Below are 21,226 nucleotides of genomic sequence, written 5' to 3'. Positions count from 1 at the left end.
AAAAAAAAAAACTTTGATATAGTGTCATGGAATTTTATGATACAAGTGTTGAAATTTTTCAATTTAGGTAATTTAATAATTAGTTGGGTAAAAAAGTGTTACCGCGATATCATAACAACAATTAACCAAGGTGGGAATTTGTCAAGGTGGTTCAAGAATGGAAGAGGTTGTAGACAAGGGGATCCGATTTCTCCTTTTTTGTTTATATTATGTGCAGAGATTCTTGCTATCAAATTAGGAGGTAATAAAAATATTAAGGGAATAGATATAGGGGAAGTTACACATCTAATATCACAATTTGCAGATGATACCACTCTTTTTCTAGATGGAACCAGGGAATATTTGAAGGCTACAATTCATGAATTAAATGTGTTCAAACAAATATCAGGACTATCAGTAAATTATTCTAAATCACAAGTTATATGAATTGGAAGTAAAAGACAAAGCACAGAAATATTAATAAATAACACAGATCTGACATGGTGAAATAAGTCTTTTAAAGTACTGGGCATAGAATTTGACATTAGTTTACAAGATATGGTTAAAACTAATGTTACCAAAAAATAAGAAGCATTAAAACTCTATAAATTAAAACATTGGGAAAGACGAAATCTTACCCCTATGGGTCGTATCACTTGCTATATCTAAACTGGTACATCTCTTTATTGCTTTACCCAATCCATCGAAAGATATTATTCAACAACTAAATCACATTCTGTTTGAATTCATATGGAAGAGTCCCATTCTAAAATTAAGAAAAAAGTAGTCACTCAGAATTATGAAAAAGGGGGACTTAAAATGATTGATATTGAGAATTTCATAGACACCATGAAAATATCTTGGGTTAAAAAATTACTCAGTGTTCTGCCAAATGGCAGTCAGTTATAGGTATAGATATTGATATCAGTCAAGTTATTACTTTATATAGGGCCACTTTATGCTTTACAGAAAGTGAAGAAATCTAAGAATCAGTTTTGGTTTGATGTATTTCAATCTTGGAATAAACTTGTTAATTGTTATGCGCATCTTCTAGTGTTCTATGATATAATGAGACCTTATAGGTAAATAATAAAGTAATATTTTTGAAGGCATGGAGTGAAAATAATATCAAATTTCTTTATTCATTATTAGACAATAATGGAATACAACAAGTTAACATTTATATATAACAAAATAAAAACCAATTTTTAAAAGAATTTTTAAGTGTAACCAAAGTAGTAAAGAAAATAATGAAACATCATAAGATTGATCAACTGAGTAAATTATAACAGAACCTTTTATTCCAATACATTTCATTCCTTTGATTTTCGACAAAAATTAAAATTAAAAAAAAATCTATAATACTTTTAATGATAATGAAGTAAAACCTTCAGGCCAATTAAAATGGAATAAAAGGTTTCAAATTTTACAAGATGAATGGAAAAACATTAATACAATGTACTAATGTATTTTTGTTAAAGAAAAATACAATGGTTTTAATATTGTGTTAACCATAGGATATTGACTACTAACACATTCTTTAAAAGGGTCAGATACAGATTTATGTACATTATGTAGCCAACAAAGAGAAAGTATTGAACATCTATTGTATGAATGTGAACTAGTTCAAATATTTATAAGGAAGGTATATGAATGGATCAGTAACATGTTTTCTTTTGTTGTTGTAACTTGTAAAAAAGAATATATTCTTGGATGGGCTGAGAATGAAATTAGTAACATTATTAATTACCACCTTAAATATTATATATATATATATATATATATATATATATATATATATATATATATATATATATATATATTGTTGTAGATGTCCAAACAAAACACTTGGTGTTAAATAGCTTTAAGCTGACTTTGTGAAATGTATACAATATAGAATTGAAATTAGCAATAAGAAACAACTTTGTTGAAATGTTTTTGAAAAAATGGAAATTATTTGAGCAACTTAGAATACAATAATAAAATTTTATGAATTTATAATGCTATATGTATATAGATATTGTTAAGTGCACAATTTAGTAAATTATATGTAAAGACTGTCATTATATGACTGTCCTATACCTTTAAACCTTGGCCTACTTTTTGTATAAGGATTCTGTAGCCAGAGTATTGTAACACTTATTTCATACTGTTCTGTCCTCTTTTCTTCTTTCTTTATTTGTGAGTGCCTGTTGTATACATATTGTTTTACCTATTAATTACCCCATATTCACTGGCTAGGTTGGAATGTAGGGGTTTGTAAAAATCCAAACCCGATAAATGCCAATAAACAACATTTACTCACACACAAAAAAAAACACCTCTTTCTTTTTGGATTATATATATATATATATATATATATATATATATATATATATATATAACGAGCAACCTGTCCTTTCCTCGGGACAAACAGAATACCTATAGCTAAGCAGCACTCTACATTGTCTATAGTGTTGATCACGTGATCTGATGAGTGAAACTGATCGCCTAGCGTGTCTACTCACTCAAATGATCGATGTAAGTTGCCAAATTTACGAACAATCTGTAATTTCTCTTCCTCGCGACGAAGAACAACAAAATCATTAAAAACATCACTATTTCTTCACTTAACTAGGTAAAGTTACATCAAACTATATGTACGTGATTTTTTGGGGGTGGGGGGTGGTGGGGTGGGGTGGAGATCTTTTAAACACTTCGAATCTGTCGAACATGCTCATTGTAGTGCCGTTTAGCTGATTATAGCACAAACATTGCAGTATATATCATAAAGAATCGATCTCCTACAAATACAATTACATTTGCAAGATGGAGATAGTAATTTTTAATTGCAGAAAATATCATTCAATGCTCGTCATAATTTACTGGGTGCGCGTGGGTAGTAGCGGGGGGTGGGGGGTGAACGGAATCTCCCACCACGACATCTCGGTAACAGCAGCGTAATCTACATGACATCTATGTAAGTATTACGTATCTGATTGTGAGGACTTCCTATTACAATGTTTTTAACACCTTGCTACATGGCCTTGTGGGGTCAAATTCATTTGGGAAGAAATCATTAGTTTCCGTTATGTTGAAATAAATTATGTCCGACAATTTATGTATTGAAAATGATTCGAGCCACTGCATTATTAATTTTTTTTTTATTTCATAGCCTAGATATCAATATGGATTGTTATCCTGTATCAATTGGGTACAAAAAGATGATAGTCATACTAAGAACGGAATGGGGGTATCCGACACGCTGCCCGTAATTACTGGTTTATACCGGTCATCAAGGGAAACATTTAAAAAAAAAAATTCATATGAACAATCCGTACGACTTCCGTGTAACCGACTCTGAGAACATATAATTAATACACAATTATGTCGGACTTAATTTATTAGGGAGGGGGGGGGGGGGGGTATAGACACCTACTATTAATAATTATTACATGGTATCACTTGTTCTTGTGATTCCTCGTATGTACATTTCGGTTTCCATTCAAATAGAATTTCTGATATCACAGATTACTGGCCATTATTTAACATAAAATGAATTAATGATACCAAATATTCTTAATCTATTTCTGATATCAGAAACTTGGGGGTTTTTTTATACCCCCAACGAAACAAACAAAACAAAACATGAACTACAGAGTATAAATAATATAATGTTGTATATCAGGAACTGATTTTTTTGATATCAGAAAATGATTTGTGTGTCTATTGTATATGATACAACATAACTTAGCATGGCATGACACCTTGCTAAACGGGCCATGTGTGATTATGTTAAGCAGTGAATATTCATGTCATATTCTAAGATTAATTAGTAATTTGACTCTTCACTACAAATGCATAACAATTTAGCTACAATACTGGTCAATGCCTTTCATCGTGTACAGGGTGTACTTAATTTCTACATCTGAAAAAACCCCACCTATAAATCTGCTAAATCTCTTGAGACATCTCTGTAACAGCAGTGTAACCGACATGACATCTATGTAAGTATTACACGTGTATCTGATTGTGATATTACTTCCTAAAATGTTTTGACACCTTGTTACATGGTCCAGTGCATGGACTCGGGTACATTTGGTGAGAAATTATTACTTTAGTTTGGTAATGTAAACGGTCCTTCTGATGAGAAAGCAAAAACCGAGGCCCCCTGTCACAGCAGGTGTGGCACAATAAAGATCCCTCCATGCTCAAAGGCCGTAAGCGCGCCGAGCATATAGGCCTAAATTTTGCAGCCTTTCACCGGCAATGGTGACGTACGTCTTCATATGAGAGAACAAATCTCGAGATGGACGTTAAACGGTATAAAATCAATCAATCCTTTTCATTGCATAGTTTTAATTTCAGAGACACTATCAGTATCAATATTATTAGGAACAAAGGACAGTGTTTATACAGGTATGTATCGGGGCCAATGTATCAGACGTTACTTATAACACAGAATATAAAATAACTTGTTGAAAATGAAGACTTATAGACGCTTGTTATCTATTGGGTGTGAATGCACTTCCATTGTATGCTTACTTAATATATTCCCACATTCTTACAACAATTGATCGAATTAGTGACGTGTTAGCACCCGTCAGTCGTTAAGTTTGTACATTCATAGTTCGATAAGGTATGGAGAAACGGTCTATTGGGTATGCCAATCATATATCGAATCGGGGGGGGGGGGGGGGGGGGGGGGGGGGGGTCTTCAATACAGTATAAAAAAATTGGTTCCAAATTTAACGCACTTTGAAAACATTTTTCAAAGTGCGTAATTTTTACAAAGTGCTGCCACACTAGTGTTCACGAATTTTTAATTCCAAGTGCATGGCTGAGATGCATGGTTAAAAGAAAATGTCTGATCAGTGTAATTGGGTTTCAGAGATTGGAAAATCTTCAAAAGGAGTAAATTATAACACGACAATGATAATGAGAGATTAACCCTAGCGAAATTCACAAAACGAAATCATCGTTTACCAGTCGAAGCTGCATCTCGGTCTTCGGTTTATATTTATGAGAATAGGACATGTAATTTGTGCAACATCAATGAATTGCACCTTTTAGAATGTGAAATGTTTATAAAAAATGAAAGAAGTGCATTTTTGTCAATTTTTTTGAAAGGTTAGGTAAATGTAATAAAGTATAAAAAAAATATTTGAATCACACAATGTAAAGAATTTGAGAAATTTGTACAAATTTACACGAGTTATTTAAAAAAAAAAAAAAAAGTCTGTCCTCCCGAATGACACTTATGCATTGTATATTTTGTTTCAATATATCATGCCGAGAAATCCCCAACCAAAATCGACAGTATAGGAGAACCGTTAGAAATTAGTGACCTGCAGTTTAGATAAGTGATGGCTACTCTGTCCGTGCAGCAGGGGGTCAGTGTTACCATGGTTTTATTACCTCAAATTCTTGTCGCTGAGCTTATCTCAAAATTCTGCTGCCTAAATGCACACTTTCAAGGATTGTTCAGATAGAGGATACAATGACAAAAAGAATTAAGAAAAAACCTAAAAGGTTTGGAGAATGGGAAGAGACTATCAACTTTAAGTATGAGCCGAAAAAACAAGAGGAAATTTTTTATTAATCTATATATGTATTTTATAACACGTATATAAATATTACTAACTTTTCTATATACTTTCATTATACTAGAATGAATCAAACTAAATAATAAGAGATCATAAACTTAATTATACTTAGTATGATATATTTACAAAAAATAAAGTAACGCCGGCTTAAGATTCATTCTAGAATGATTATAAGTAAACAATTATACAGTAGAGCTGAAGGATTTAAAAGTACAAAAGTTAACTGGGGGATAACTTGGAAGCATTTCTAAATGCCTCTTCATATTTTCTCCTCCTCATTCTTCTCGCCGTACATTTCAAATCTTCAAAAGCTTTGACAGGTCTTGGTTTTCGTCCCTGATGTTGAACTTCAATTACCGGTGCATTGGTATTATTTTGCTCCTATTTTGAAATAAAACATTGGTTAGCATTTGACAGAAACATAAAATTAATATATTAATATAATAGGTCTCTGATTTGATAAAAATTTATTATTTGCATATTATTCGAGAAAGTTACAGATTTTGTTGATACATGCACAATGCACACTTCAAATTATAGACTAGAGAGCACAAGTAGAATTTTCAATAGTAGTCGAAGTACTCAAAATCATCTTGTGAATATTTGATCCGCCACCTCGGATATAACATTTTTAGTTATATAAGGTTCTACTAATTAAAGACAACAGATCTCGAGAATATCTATGTGACATACATTGATAAGGATAATATACAATGAGGAATAAGAATCGGGTTTTACCTGAGTTTGCCGAGTTCGAAGTGGGCGCGGATCTAGTAAGCTTGCAGGGTTACCAGCAGTGGAAACGTCTGGGACATCTTGCGCCTCAACAGACAATTCACGGTGTGCTTGTAACACTGGTGGTGTACGTTTCGGTTTAAGATTATTGAGAATATAATCCACACTAAAATTCATTTTTAACTATGAACAATACATGCCTCGCCGTTTGTAATTTCCCACCAATTCTTGCTTAATTACGGAAAGAGATCATTGGAACTGGGTGGGTAGGACTGAAATGTTTGTGGTTGAAAAATGTTAAAACAGAGACATAAATACCATTATTTACATCTCTGGTTGAAATGATTCATTAAAATGATATCATTGGTGTATAATCATGTTTATGATGATTTAAAGAAATAAACAAATATGCCAAGTCCAATGAAGGAGTTTTGCATTTTCGTTAAATAGCATTATTTCTATTCTCGAAATCGATGTCACTGAATCCATGAACAAACAAAAACTAAGTTATTTCCTCCCCTATCACAATGTACAAACACTTTTATATTGCATTTTTCTATCGCTAAATTATCATTGATGGAATTTAGCATTTTACTTAAAGATGGGTTGTTTTTTTAAGGCTAATTCGTAGAGATTTTGTTTCCATGTGATATGTAAATAAATGGTAAAAGGGAGAGTAGGACTAAAAATTTTAAAATGTATAACATTAGTCAAATAAAATACGCAAGTCCCTAGACCTAACGCAGATTGAGAATGTTGTGTTTAGTTTCAAACAGAGTGACCCAGATAAGACAGAAAGTCGTCGAAAACATAACGGTAAACTTATTCTATGGCGATGGCCACCGCGGTCGCTATACAGCTTGAAGTTAGTTAGCCTGTAATGGGGTTTTATTGAAGCCAGGGAGTTTACACGATATTCAGACTGCTAAGGTTTTCTTGGCATGGTAAATATATGCACGCCTTGCCATGAACAAAAAATGTTTGTATGAATTGTAAAATTATCTCTATGCCATGTAGTTAATGGTTTATCATCTTCGCTAGCCAAGGGTATACGATCCGCCCCGCTTCTCTACTTGTACAGAAGCGGAGCGGATCGTAAACCCTTGGCCAGCGAAGATGTTGGTTTATAAGAATAAAGGATACCGGAAGTCACTGACTCGGTCCTCGGAGTGATCACGGTTATCCTGGAATGACTCTAATTTCAGTAATCTGGTTCAGGTTGAACTCTTAAAATCGTTACCAGCGGGGGACCAAAATACGGACACTACAGTATTGCATCTGCATGAAAATATATAGAAGCTAGTTTATATTGTTGCTAGTATACAACTATCCAAGGCCCGCTAGTGTTATGCGATATGTAATGATCAAGTGTTTCAGTTCTCTATAAAACCATTCACCAACTCTCCAAGGTTGCTCCAATGGTTGACGCCGCCCCCACTGGCAATAGATTAGAAAATTAGTAAGCAACAGACCAACTACTTAGCAGTGTGGTCATCTTTTATGCCTTCTTGCTAGGTCATTTTTCTGGTCATTTTTATGAAGGTTTTCGGTCTAGATGACATTTACTTACATGTAATATGATGCATTTTTCATTAGTACTAGGGTGCGATTTCGCCCACTAATATTGACGCAGTGTTTCTATCATTGGTGGCTTGATTGCTACAAAACTAAAGATACCAGGCAGCTATTTCGTCCACCAATGTTCAGATGGTTGCAACAAATCCAACTCAAAGCAATGAAGAAATTATTTATATAACGGTTCAAGTTGCTTCGATATAAAATGTAATGTCATCTACCATGCATATTTGACCTGCAATGTAATATATTTCGTACCACTACGACATTTTCATATTTTGTTCTGAACTAATGTTTAAAATATACTCTTGTACGTCAAACTGCCATCCGGAGTCCTGACTGGTCAATACTGTTCTGTCGTGACGACGCAGATCCTTGTGCAACACATACCCGTAACTGTCTGGCGATGAATTGGACAAGCGTGGCTCTGATTGGTTAAGATTTCGTCACTCTGTCATATTGTGCACTCTGAATGACTGGTCTATCCTTAGAAGACAAAATATTAGTTCACGTTCATTAATACATGCATCATCACGAGTTTTTGTGTCATACAAATTGTCGAGTTTCAAATTTCATCACCATTGCCATATCTTTCACTTGTTATTAGCATAACATGCTTCTAACATGCCATTCATAATATGTACAAACATTAATTATAAATAAATATGATTATTAAAAATAAAATCCAAGACAAATGTTATATATATGCAAATCTCTGTTAAAATCATATGAAAGCGCTCAGATGGATAAAATTCAGAAGATGGAACTTATTTTCCATGCTTGACCTGCAGCTTGATGTTGTATTCAATTGTGCAATAATTCCCACGGGCCCGTTCTGGAAGTAAATATAAACTATAGTTTGTGTATGATAAAACAAGAGGCTGATGGGCCATATCGCTCACATGAGTCACCTTGGCCCTGCCGATGTGATTTTAAAAAACAATTAAAATCCATCTTTATTCCCATGGAAATTTGATCCCTTATTGTGGCCTTAACTTAGCCAACATAACTGAAAATGAATTCGCATAACACAGGGAAACATCAATATAATTAACATGATGTTCTGGATAAGACCAAAGTCACAAGGTATATCTTGCAATAAGAAATCTATACACAAAATATGAAAGCGGTATTATATAATATCGAATAGTTCAAGAAATATTGAATAGGTCAGATTTTCATTAAAAGTAGGTCAAGGTCAAACATCAAAGTATAACAATGTCTGTCCATAAAGAATATATCAACAAAATATGAAAACCTAACCTGAAATAGTTCAGGAGATATTGATTTAATAGGTAAGATTTTTAAGAACGTGGGTCAAGGTCACAAGAACAATTACGATTGTATCACAAAGTTTTGTCATAAGAATCAGTACACACCGTGTACAACCCCACATTTGGTGGTGCGGAATAGTGACCTTAGGGGGTACGGAATTCGAAGCGTGTTTACTAGATAAGTTGACATATTTAGCTTGGTTACAGCTATAGAACTAAAACTAGTCTTATATTAACATACGACGGAACACAGTGATGTCCCCGCTTACTCTTACTCGTTTCCAGCCTTGCAATTTGTGCTAGAAGTAGGTGAACACTTCAATAATATTCGGCAACCACACGTAAGGATGCAAATTTGATCGATATTTTGGTGAAATTTTCAATTAGGCTATGCTGCCACTCCACATAATATAACTAATACGCATGGTTTCTGCACATAACGCTGTAGCAGATACTTCCATGATTTCCGAAATTTCACGTCAAATAAACGATGAAAACTTCAATTTTAGTGTATGCCACTAGGGGGTACAGCTTTCATTGGAGGTAGGGGGCAATGAACCAATCTGAATGTGATGAGTTTAAGAAAGTGTCGTTTGGATTTGAGATTATTATCAAACCATTTTTGCGATGTAGTCATTCTTTGGTTTGAAATGTCGCTTGTATATAAATGCAGTCGGTACATTAACATTTCTGATCTGAGAATTATTTGTTATGTCAATACAACCTATCATTCGGTCAAATGCTGTCTGACGTCTTTCATACCGATTGTTAGACCGTTCTTGGTAACACTGATTTTGACTACGGATAACTCCGTTTACCTGATCACGGTGGGTGTGACCTGTTGGCAGGGGATGCTTACTCCTCCTAGGCACCCGATCCCACCTCTGGTGTGTCCAGGGGTCCGTGTTTGCCAAACTATTTTGTATTACGTATAGGAGTTGTGAGGTTGATCACTGTTCGTTATCTTCACCTTTCATCATCAAGATGTTCCAAAATTGGGTGTCAAAACTGACGTCATCTAAGAAAAGGGAAATTGGTTTTGGGCAACACTTATTGTATCGTTGTCACGGAAAAGATATTTCACTGTAGTTACATGTTAGAATATTTGATGTATGTAAATGAGAATATCAAGGAGTTGTAAACTTTACTGATTAAAATTCACTTTGTTGTTTGTGATATTCAAGCTTGAATCTAATTTTGATTTTATTAGTAACTGCAGGGTGATAACATGAAGAAAAAGTAAACTCTGGTTACACCTACCGAAAAGAAAGTTACAACATACACGCACACCAAAATATAAAAAAGGCTGCAGTGGGCATTACATGTACGACCAAATTATGCTATCAACAAAAAGCGAATGGGCACTCGTATTTATACAACTGAAAAAGATGTAGAGTGTTTGCACCAAAATCCAGTCACCGTTTGCATGGAATACATATTTCTGATAAGGCCAAAATAAAATGTATGTGTGTTTCCGGTTTCCCGACCCTACTTACCCTTTTGCTTCCGACCCTACATATTTTATTGACAATATACATGTATATATAAGAAAATAGAAGTCCTGGTGAAATTGGAAACAGAATTCTTTTTGCATTCGAGTTTCTCTGATTTACATTAAAACTACTATTAATTGATCTTCAAAATGTGTAAAAAGTATTTGTAATGTATATAGACCTGTATTGAAAGCGTAATAAACAAAAACTTAAGATTTCAAATAAAATGTTTTAATGAAATAAAAGTTTTACCTAACAACCCTACCTAAATATATTTAGGAGTGAAATAGGAAACCCATACATTTCATGTTGGCCTAAAGAGGAGTGGGGGTGTTGTTGTTAAAGCCCCACATTGCAATAGAGGAACTCATATTAATCACACTAGTGCACTCGCTGTTTTTGGAGACGGCCAGACTTTACTCTTTAGACAAGAGTCCCACAAGCCTTAACGGTCGCCTGAGTACCAAAGCCTAATTTACATACGCCATGCATTTTGTTTTTCCTCTCGCATGTCTGAGAGTAAAGGAATATTTGATACGTGGTTATGGATAAAGGGTTAATGTGTCTAATACCAAAAGCGTTTTTGTATAAGAAACTTTTAGGTGTGCTAATTTAAAAGAATGTAAAAGAAAAACATAGGTATAACGTCTGAATAAATTCATTGCTGTAATCCATGTGTATTTTTGGAAATAATCTATATTTCCTTAATAACCGATAACTTAGAGATTAGTTCATTGCCCCCTACCTCCACTGAAAGCTGTATCCCCTAGTGGCACACACTAAAATTGAAGTTTTCACCGTTTATTTGACGTGAAATTTCGGAAATCATGGAAGTATCTGCTACAGCGTTATGTGCAGAAACCATGCGTATTAATTATATTATGTGGAATGGCAACATAATTGAAAATTTCACCAAAATATCGATCAAATTTGCATCCTTACGTATGGTTGCCGAATATTGTTGAAGTGTTCACCTATTTCTAGCACAAATTGCAAGGCTGGAAACGAGTAAGAGTAAGCGGGGACATCACTGTGTTCCGTCGTATGTTAATATAAGACTAGTTTTATCTCTATAGCTGTAACTAAGCTAAATATGTCAACTTATCTAGTAAAACACGCTTTGAATTTCGTACCCCCTTAGGTCACTATTCCGCATCCCCAAATGTGGGGTTGTACACGGTGGGTACATAAAATATGAAAGATCCTAACATATTTGACAGGTTACGTTTTCTTCAAGTGGGTCAAATTCCAAGGTCTAAAGGTCATAGCATGAAATGAAAAGTCTTGCCATAAGAAATCTATATACAAAATATGAAAGATCTACCTTAGATACTTCAAGAGATATTGAATATGTCTGGTGTTTTTTTTTTTATTAAAAGTGGTAAAACTTCCAGGTCAAAGTCACAAGATTACACACCAATGCATCACATGAAAGGTCTTGCCGTATATTGCAATTGGTTGTCGTCCGTTAACAATTGCATGGACATTTCTTCACTTCTTATTGATAACTACCATTCAAATTTTTTTCAAACGTATGAAGCATCTTTGGGAGAAGAGGGAATAAATGGTAGATTGCAGGACTCCTGCATCCCTGGGATCTTAGGGGATCAAAAACTGCCAAATTTTCAAGTATCTTCTTCTCTACAACTGCACATGAGTAAGAAAAACTAAATACATAGTGATGTAGAGCAGGAAGGCTAGCTCTACCAAACTTGTAAATTTCATGATTCCCGGGGTAGAGGTTCTTACCGCAGGGTGGGGGAAAACTTGGTATAAAGTGTTTATGTGTAAAATACTTAAATTATACTTTCTATAATGCTATTAATACTAAATTGAAACCAAATGGATATTCAGAAAAATACAGGTAGTCGTTTATTAAAATTATGATGACCCCAGGGGTAGGGGTCTTGTTATCAGAGTGGGACCAAAATGATCAGTTATTAAATATGTAAACAATTAGAACATTGTCAACTTCTTGTTTTAAAACAATTTCTTTCAAATTTGGTATGAAGCATCTTTGGGACAATTGTAGGAGTGTAGGTCAATATGCCCCTTTCACGTCGTTTACATATGTCTACTATGACATCATGAGGATGCGTATACCCTGTCACTGGAGTCTCAACTTTGTTTAAAAACCTTCTTATCCCGTTGTTGATGGTTTAAACGTTTTTTATTGTTGTACGTTTGATAAAGTTTCTCAAAAAAGCATGCATTGCAGTCATTTATTACTTGAAGTTGTCCATGTACATTAGAAAAGCACCAAGAATGAATAATGTCATATGCCTAATGTACTCGCATGTAAACGTAAAATCATAGACAGGATAAATTGGTTATGTAGACACTTAGAGAGGTAATACGGAAATATATGGGGTCCTTGAAAAAACATATTTGGCTCGGCTTACGCCTCCCCCATTGTATGATTTTTTTTCAAGGACCCCATATATACATTTCCGTATTACCCCTCTAAGTGTCTACGTACCTAATATTATTATACCTCAGTATGAGAATTCTATGCCATGCGTAATCTGATTGGTCTAGACAGTCACGCGCCAGGAGTGATAAAATTTCATATCTCCCTCTCAAACATCAAATCTTCCCATCACATTTCACCCCTTGGTCAGCCTCGTCTATTTTCCAACGTCAAGCTAGACGAAGTGTATTGTGACCTCGCAATAAGTCCGTGTCATTGTACCTTCTAATACGTTGATGGCACAGTGTTACCGTTAGAGATATCTCAGCTACATATAATATGTAGAGATGAGCGGACTCCAATTTCAAATGCATTTTGTAGTCTTGCTTTGTTTCGGTATAATAAACAATTTATTGCATGAATATTCGGGAGATACAGTTGTATAAAGATTTATTCACCCAAGAAGTCTTCCATCAGTGTAAGCACTTTCAGGGGGATTTAGGAACATATCTTGTTTTATATGGAGCGCCAAATTAACATAAACTCAAATAATTGAAGATATCTTCAATTATTTGAAGATATCATCAATTCATTTGATGCGCGAAACAATTGAATTAAAGATCTCTTCAAATAATTAATGATATCTTCAATTCTGAATTATTGCGCGCATTAATTGAATTGATGATAGCATTAATTCTTCAACTGAATTGATGCGCGCTTCAATTGAATTAATGATCTCTTCAAATGAATTAATGATATCAACAATTGAATTGATGTGCGCTACAATTCAATTGAAGAGAGCAATAATTGATATAATGCGCGCATTAAATCAATTGATGAGAGCAATAATTGAATTGATGCGCGCATTAATTCATTTGATGAGAGCAATAATTGATTTAATGCGCGCATTAATTCAATTATTGCTCTCTTCAATTGAATTAATGATATCTTTAATTCATTTGAAGAGAGCAATAATTCTTTTAGAGAGAGCAACTATATAATTAAAGATATCTTCAATTCAACATATCCACAATTGAATTAATGATATCTTTAATTGAATTGTTGCTCTCTTTAAAAGAATTGATGCGCGCATTAATTCCTTATACAAAAGCATTGTAAATGATTAAAGATATCTTCAATTGAATTAAAGAGATCATCAAATTATTTAAACCGAGCTCTAAATTAATTATTGCGAGCACTATTTCTACTAAATTGATGCTCTCATCAAATGAATTAAAGAGAGCAATAATTGAATTAATGTGCGCATCAAATCTATTATTGCTCTCATTAATTGAATTAATGCGCGCATCAATTGAATTGAAGAGAGCAATAATTGAATTAATGCGCGCATTAAATCAATTATTGCTCTCATTAATTCAATTGATGCGCGCATTAATTCAATTGATGAGAGCAATAATTGAATTGTAGCGCGCATTAATTCATTTGATGAGAGCAATAATTGATTTAATGCGCGCATTAATTCAATTAAAGAGAGCAATAATTGAATTTATGATATCTTCAAATAATTGAAGATATCTTCAATTATTTGAGTTTATGTTAATTTGGCGCTCCATAGTTTTATACTGTTGCTAAATATTAGAATTTAGCTTGGATATGCAGAAATAGATTTTGTAGCTCTTTGCACTAATGATACTTTTTAACTAATACTCAGGTGACCGATAATTAAGGCCTGTGGGCCTCTTGTTAAATTGACCCCACTCTATTTTTGCATTTTCGTGATTATCTCCCCTTTGATTTCAACAAACCTGAATCCCCTTCACACATGGATGATTTGTACAAAGTTTGATTGAAATTGTCACAGTGGTTCTGGAGAAGAACACGAAAATGTGAAAAGTTTACGCATACACGGACGGACGACAGGTGATCAGAATAGCTCACTTGAGTTTTCAGCAGTAACTTCATTAACTTTCAGTGCTACAACATAATGCATTTTCTTTTGTTGTTGATAAAGTGAAAATTAACAAAGTTCTAGTTTTAACCCATAACAAGGAAAAATCAAATGAGAATGGATCCACAGCCATCTTATTACTATGTCTACCAAACAGTGTTTGAGATTCACTATAAAATAAGCTAGACATGCAGGGTCCATGGGTCACATCGCTCAACTGAGTCACCTTCAATTGACCTTGGTCCCATATTAAAGATTTTCCCCTACATATTTGCATGTAAAACTTTAATCCGTATTGTGGCCCCAATCTACCCCGGGGCCATGATTTGAACAAACTTGAATCTGTATTATATCAGGAAGCTTTCGTGTACTGTTAACTTTTTTGGCTCAATGGTTCTTGAGAAGACTTTTCCTATATATTTGTATGTAAAACTTTGATCCCTATTATGGTCCCACCCTACCCCCAGGGACCGTGATGTTAACAAACTTGAATTTGCACTATGTCAGGAAGCTTTCATATAAATGTAAACTTCTCTGGCCCAATGCTTCTTGAGAAAAAGATTTTTAAAAAGTTCCTATTATGGTCCCACTCTACCCCTGGGGATCATAATTCTAACTTGAATCTACACTATGTCAGGAAGCTTTCATGTAAACTTTTCTGGCCCACTGGTTCTAAAAACAAAGAAGACTTTTAAAGATTTCCGTATATATTTCTATGTAAAACTTTGATCCCTTATTGTGGCCCCATCCTACACTGGGGGTCATGGCTTTAACAACCTTGAATCTGCACTATGTCAGAAAGCTTTCATGTCAATATAAACTTTTCTGGTCCAGTTATTCTTGAGATGTGCCGTATATTTTTCTATACAAAACTTTGATCACATATTGTGGCCCCATCCTACCCCTGGGGACCATGATTTTAACAAACTTGAATCTGCACTATGTTACGAAACTTTCATGTAAATTTGTGCTTTCCTGGCCCAGTGGTTCTTGAGAAGATTTTTAAAGAATTTCCCTATACATTTGTATGTAAAACTTTGGTCATCTATTGTGGCCTCATCCTGCCTCCGGGAGCCATGAATTTAACAAACTTGAATCTGCAGTATGTCAAGAAGTTTTCATGTACTTTCCTGACCCAGTGGTTCTTGAGAAGAAGATTTTCAAAGATTTTACCTATATACATTCGCATCTAAATAAACTTTGATCCCCTATTGTGGCCCCAACGTACCTCCAAGCGTCATGATTTTAACAAACTTGAATATGCACTAAGTCGTCAGGAAGCTTTCATGTAAATTTCAGTTCTTCTGGCCCAGTGGTTCTTGAAAATATTTTTAAATGACCTCACCCTATTTTTGCATTTTTGTGAGAATCTCCCCTTTGAGGAGGGCATGGCCCTTCATTTGAACAAACTTGAAAGCCCTTCACCCAAGGATGCGCTTTGCCAAGTGTGGTTGAAATTGGCCTAGTGGTTCTGAAGAAATTCTAAGTCGAAAATGTAAAAAGTTTACAGGCGGACAACAGACGATCAGAAAAGCTCACTTGAGCTTTCAGCTCAGGTGAGCTAAAAATCGTAAGCCCTGCCAAAGATCCACTAGCCCCAAGAATATAACTGCCATTTTTATGCCTCCGAGATCGAAGATCGAGGGCATATTGTTTTTGTCCTGTTTGTCATTTTGTCTGAAACATTAACCTTGCTAAGCTAGTGATAGAGCTTTGATATTTCACATGAGCATTCCTTGTGACAAGACCTTTCTGTGGATACCAACATTTTGACCCTGTGACCTTGACATTTGACCTACTTTTTGAAAACTTTAACCTTGCCAATAACTTTTGAACAGCAAGTGCTAGAACTTTTGATATTTCACATGAATAGACCTTTCCGTGGGTACCAACATTTTTGACCCGGTGACCTTGGAGTTTGACCTACTTTATGAAAACTTTAAACTTGCCAATAACTTTTGAACAGCAAGTGCTAGAGCTTTGATATTTCAAACGAGTATTCCTTGTGACAAGACCTTACCATGGGTACCAACATTTTTTACCCTGTGACCTTGACATTTGACCTACTTTTAAAAAACTTTAACCTTGCTAATAACCTTTGAACAGCAAGTGCTAGAGCTTTGGTATTTCACATAAATATTCCTTGTGAAAAGACCTTTCCGTGGGTACTAAACCTTTTGACCTTGGCATTTAACCTACTTTTTAAAAAATTGACATTGGTCATAACTTCTAAATAGTAAACATTTGAGCTTTCATATTGCTTATGAGCATTTCCTGTGACAAGATCTTTCTATTGGTACCTAGATATTTGTCCTTGTGACCTTGGCCATCTTTGGAATTATCGGGGGCATTTGTGTTTCACAAACACGTTGTTTGAAATTACTATTATTAATAACTATCTTCTAGTGTTAAAGTGATAATTGACTATAGGACTCGATTCTCATAACTTCGACCCTGACAATTTTATAAAGCCCCCTTAACAATATGATAAGTAGATTTGATACATCGATGGAAATTTTAACATGTTCCGTCAGGCATCTGTACAAAGAAATTTGTTTGCCCTTGGCAAAATTTATGTGTCTCGAGCGGTCAGACGCACGGTTATAAAAAAGACATCATTGAAAAACTCTGATGATTACGTGTGGTCTGTCATTCATGGTTGCAATGTGTATTTATTGTCATTTGTAATTGTAATGTGTGGAAAAAGACCTATTGGGATAGACTAGTGCCCTGCACTAACAAAGGTACCTTCCATAAATGATGTGTTGTTATATATTGATAGGTATGCAGCATTCTGTGCTTGCTATCTTTGTGAATCAATATCAGGGAGCAGTTCAAAGCATCTGAATTAGTTATTTTGGTGATTAAAAAATCAAATGTGAAATTGTTATTTCATTGCTTTTATTATTCTCATGAAAAAAAAATTACAATATATACACAATAACATACATCAGATATACAGGAACATTAATTTTGGTAAAGCTTCGCTGCCTTTATAGGTATTAAAGTTGTCTCAGGTCGATTTCTGCTTTGGGCGAAGATCACTGGTGTTCTTACCTGAAAGGAAGATGCATATACTATATATAATTAAAACCCTCATAAATACTTGACAACCATAACTTTTACTTTATTTCATAAAACAGATCTTTATTCAATCCAGTTTCACATATTTACAGTCATCAAAACTGATACAATTTCTCAATTTTAATCAAATTTAAGATAATAATTGTTGTCGATGATCATCTTTTAGGAAACATCGAGTCCAGCTATGGATAAACAACATTGTTCTGCCACTTATATGTGTACTGGAGAAATAAATCTGTTGCATGAGCATAAAACCTGTCCGAGCCTGTACTTCATAAATAACCGTTTTTCGACAACACACTGATTAGTATCTTATGATGTAATAATTCTGAATTCAGGTCATATTGATCAAACCTGTGGTCACATGATGTTTCAGCCATTTTTTTCATATCCTTAATATGAAGAGTTCCTGTATGAATTCCGAAATAGGTTTGAATTTCCTATGTAGTAATATTACTGTATTGTGTTATTACTGTGTTATTACTGTATTGTGTATATTGGTGTGGTTAGTTCTGTGGTTAGATCAAATGTATGGGTCCCATGTTCAATCTCTGATAAATCTTTCTCTCCTTTTTACAAGTATTTAAACAACTTTTTGTAATACATAAGTTAGTGTTGATTTTACTTGCCACAACCAGGAACAATCAAAACATTGCATATGCTAAGTCCAAAACAGACCTGGTACATAAAATGTACATGTAATATACCCCAAGCTTTTCTTTTTTGTTGAAACAAAGCAAGATGCAAGTGAACTAAAATGTATCAAAACACGGTACATTATTGAGAAAAATTCAAAACTTAACATCTTTAATTATAATAAAAAAAAATTGAAAAGAGTAAAAAGTTTCCAATGAAATTCAAACATGTGCCATAAAGTACTAAGCACAATATTTTTACAATTAATCAGAAAAATGAAAATTTGTAAAGTATCAAGATATTTACACTATATAAAAGCACAATTGAAAAACCATATCTTTGTCCAACTCAGAACTGAAATCTCCAGCAAATTGTGCGAGTGCTCTCTACCAACTGAATTACCAGCCGGATGTATCCAATCCCTACCACACCCCACCCCCTTCTTTAAAGTATTCTCTGAACCTCCTGAAGACTTATCCTGTTGTATTGTAAATGTCTACTAAGTTGCCTAGAATCCTAACAGGATTATCCATTTAATACGTGTATTTTCCATAAGGCTTTACTGAAATTATCTCATTACCAGATAATATCAATATAATTGCAAACCTGTCTGCATTTTACAATGATAAAATGATGGGAAAACTATGCTATCACTTTTATTCACTGAAAATCCACACACACCTGATTGGACCCAGATTCCCTTTGATCACCCCCTTTAATGCGAGAAATAAAGCCAATATAGAATATTTCCTAAAAATTTGTGATTTCTATGTCTGTTAATTGAATGTTCTACTTTTCAATTTCTGATGTAATATTGCAGTTTTATCAAACTCTTATATTACAAAGTTTTTCTGGATTAAATGCACATCTAATCTAGTAAAACTGTGACTTAAGTTTTTAAAATAAATGCACAAAATGACAATGGGAATTCAATAAGAGACCCATAGGCCACAATGCTCACCTGAGTCACCTTGGCCCTGCTGTTCTTCATCAGAAGATTTTTACCCTCTTTAATCCCATGACAGATTTCGACCTCATATTACGACCCCAACATATTCCCATGGGATAATGGTTTTACAGAACATTGGGATGCTTCAATATCAATATTGATGTAACTAACAAGACCTTGCTATTCTGGAGAAGATTTTTTTAAAAAAAATTCTGCCTATATTCAATGTAAAATTTTATCCTCGATTTTAGCCCTAACTTAACCTCAGGGTCCCCCCCCCCCCCCCCCCCCAAAAAAAATTAATTCACAGAACTTGGACATGTTTGCATATTGACCCTGCTACTCTTGGAAAAAAAATCTTTTCAAATTTCATTCACTGTAGAAGTCCAACCCTAATGAAATATGAGTCTGCACTAGTCTACATTGGAATGTTTGCATATTAATATGACAAATCATGGCCTGTGGTTTTTGATGAGAAAATTTTCAAAGATTATTTGAAGACGATTTCCTATACAGGTACATCCATCCCCCTTCAACTTTGATCCCCTATTTTGGTCCCAACCTAACCCCAGGGGCCATGATTTCAACAATTTTGAATCTCGCGTAAGTAAGATGCCACCATATTTTCATTATTTATCCTTCATAGATCTAGATAATTTCATATTCTCGTTACTCAAGGATTCTTGAAGGCAAATTTAATTGCAATTGGATCAGTGGTTCAGGAGAAGAAGTAAAAATATCATGTTAAACAGGCACTGGAAAAAGTTAGCAGAAAAGCTCATTTGAGCTTTCCAGGTGAGCTATTTAAAGATAAATGCAATAGACTTAGACTCTAATAATATCCCTTGTACATTAATTATATAAGAAGATGGATCAAAGGGAGTCTGGTCAGGTGTCTGAGGCTGAGGGAAAATCTGCAATACTAAAAAATTTCTTAGATGTGTTCAATTTAATTTTGCTGTTATCTCAAAATGATGAATTGACATACATGTGCCAGTCAACACTCGTGTCACAATGAACGACATCATTAAAACCATGACGACGGAACCAATCAGTAACGTGTATGGCAGCTCGTCCGGTGATTCCATGACAACCTTTTCTTGAACTGAGTCTGTCAATGTTCTGGTTAATGGTTTCGGGTTATGTCAAGTTGCGCAATACCAACATTTGCCAGCTGACCAAGACTGCATGCATGTTTTTTTTTCCCCATCCTGTTCAACATACCATAATTGGTTTTTTTTAAATACAAGTCTTTAAGGAGAAGATGTTGTTGTATATATTCTAACATAGTTTGGTTGTGAAAAACAAAACGAAAGTACACACTGCAGTTCTGATTCTGTGCTTGTGAAAATATTTCTTTAAAAAAAATATTAAACAGACATTATCATATTTCACTGTCACTCTCACTTAACTACTGTCTAATTCCAACAACCTTATCAGTCTTATATTAGATCATAGTACTTATTATCAACAACTGATTTACTAAACAAGAACAGACCGTGACACTGATGACAGTACTTTTCTTTTTACTTTCAATCAACAAAGCGCTTACAATATAAACTATTTGAACACTAACTGTTAAGCACCCTAAAGATTA

The 21,226-nt window shown here is 34.2% G+C and overlaps 1 long non-coding RNA gene across 1 annotated transcript; it reads right to left on the bottom strand.

Annotated features, from left to right (window-relative positions):
• Nucleotides 1–17,844: 17,844 nt before the first annotated feature.
• Nucleotides 17,845–21,196, bottom strand: LOC125683329 (uncharacterized). Its single transcript, XR_008801193.1, has 3 exons — nt 21,128–21,196; nt 20,618–20,840; nt 17,845–18,017 (listed from the first exon to the last, which is right to left on the bottom strand). It is a non-coding gene; the product is annotated as an uncharacterized LOC125683329 (long non-coding RNA).
• Nucleotides 21,197–21,226: the final 30 nt, after the last annotated feature.

Source organism: Ostrea edulis, chromosome 1 (assembly GCF_947568905.1).
Source record: "Ostrea edulis chromosome 1, xbOstEdul1.1, whole genome shotgun sequence".
Classification (NCBI taxonomy): Eukaryota; Metazoa; Mollusca; class Bivalvia; order Ostreida; family Ostreidae; genus Ostrea; species Ostrea edulis.
This window is presented reverse-complemented; position numbering and strand designations above follow the sequence as displayed.